The following is a 1,648-nucleotide window of genomic DNA, read 5'->3' as shown; positions in this document are numbered from 1 at the left end:
GTATGTGTGTTAGTGTTGTTTAGTGTCCTGGTATTTTGTTTAATGTGTGTTCTGTTTCAGTTTTTCCATTAAGTGTTTCCCCTGTTTCAGTCTTGGGTGTTTTGCTGTGAAGATTGTGCTTGCGGCAAAAACAGAGTAGTAGTAGAAATCAATTAGAGACGGATTTTAGCGACCACCCATGCTGAATTATTTGAGATTTTTTGTTTTAGTAGCTAGGGTTTTTATTTTTGGCTGAATTTTTTTGTGGTAACTTCTTTTAATCCATATTTTGTGGGAAAAATAGCTAGAGCCTTTAGTTTGGTCAGATTTGAAAGTTCCAAAAAACTAGCAAATTTTGTGTTTGTCAAAACTTCAAACGGCCATAACTTTTGCTCCGGTTATCAGAATCGCAATTATTATATATGCATTTGGGGTAGAAAAAAATTTCCTACGCCATGGCAATTGGCTGTAGGCCGGCTAAGGTCTCCATCGTCCAAAAAAAGCGATTCTGTCAAAAGTTTTTTATTTTTCAAGTTTTATTCACTTATTTTTCTTAACTTACCATTTTTAGCTTTCATAGTTAGACTTTGAATTTTAGTCTGAAATTTTTTGTGCTATCTTCTCATCATTTTATAAGGTTGCTCACAAAATTTCAAGTCATTTGGATATCATTTGAGGGTAGCTGTAGTTCAAACCTACACCTTTATTTACATGATAAGGCAACTAGTTGTGTGCATGCTGAATGTAGTGTATGACTAGAGGTAATCCATTTGACTTACAACCCTTTGATCCTGAGATAGATAGGACATTTCATAGATTCTGTTATTGGTGATTTTGAACATCCTGATCTTGAGCATTATAATTTTGAGCATTCTGATTCTGCACATTCTGAGAACATGGCACAACCTCCACCCCGTGAGAGGACTCTAAGGGAAATGGCTGCACCTGATTTCACCTACGAAAGCTTGTGCATCCAATACTCTGATGAGGATGTCCCATATGTTCTTAAAACTGGACTGATTCATTTGCTTCCAAAGTTTCATGGCCTTGCGGGTGAAGACCCGCACAAACATTTGAAAGAATTTCACATTGTCTGCTCAACCATGAAACCCCCAGATGTCCAAGAGGATCACATATTTCTGAAGGCTTTTCCTCATTCATTAGAGGGAGTGGCAAAGGACTGGCTGTATTACCTTGCTCCAAGGTCCATCCCGAGCTAGGATGACCTTAAGAGAGTATTCTTAGAAAAAATTTTCCCTGCTTCCAGGACCACAGCCATCAGGAAGGATATCTCAGGTATTAGACAACTCAGTGGAGAGAGCCTGTATGAGTACTGGGAGAGATTTAAGAAACTATGTGCCAGTTGCCCCCACCATCAGATTTCAGAACAGCTTCTTCTCCAATATTTTTATGAAGGACTCAGTAATATGGAGAGAAGTATGATAGATGCTGCCAGTGGTGGAGCCCTTGGAGACATGACTCCTGCTGAAGCCAGAAATTTAATTGAGAAGATGGCTTCCAACTCCCAGCAGTTTAGCGCCAGAAATGATGCCATAGTCATTAGAGGAGTGCATGAGGTAGCTACAAACCCATCTGCATCATCTGAAACTAAGAAGCTTGAAGGCAAACTGGATGCATTGGTTAACTTGGTAACCCAGCTGGCCTTGAA

The 1,648-nt window shown here is 39.4% G+C and overlaps 1 non-coding gene across 1 annotated transcript; it reads right to left on the bottom strand.

Annotated features, from left to right (window-relative positions):
- Positions 1-1,253: 1,253 nt before the first annotated feature.
- LOC114394367 lies at positions 1,254-1,360 on the bottom strand. Its single transcript, XR_003662766.1, has one exon. It is a non-coding gene; the product is annotated as a small nucleolar RNA R71 (small nucleolar RNA).
- Between the last annotated feature and the right edge of the window lie 288 nt (positions 1,361-1,648).

This window comes from Glycine soja, chromosome 17 (genome assembly GCF_004193775.1).
Source record: "Glycine soja cultivar W05 chromosome 17, ASM419377v2, whole genome shotgun sequence".
Lineage (NCBI taxonomy): Eukaryota > Viridiplantae > Streptophyta > Magnoliopsida > Fabales > Fabaceae > Glycine > Glycine soja.
This window is presented reverse-complemented; position numbering and strand designations above follow the sequence as displayed.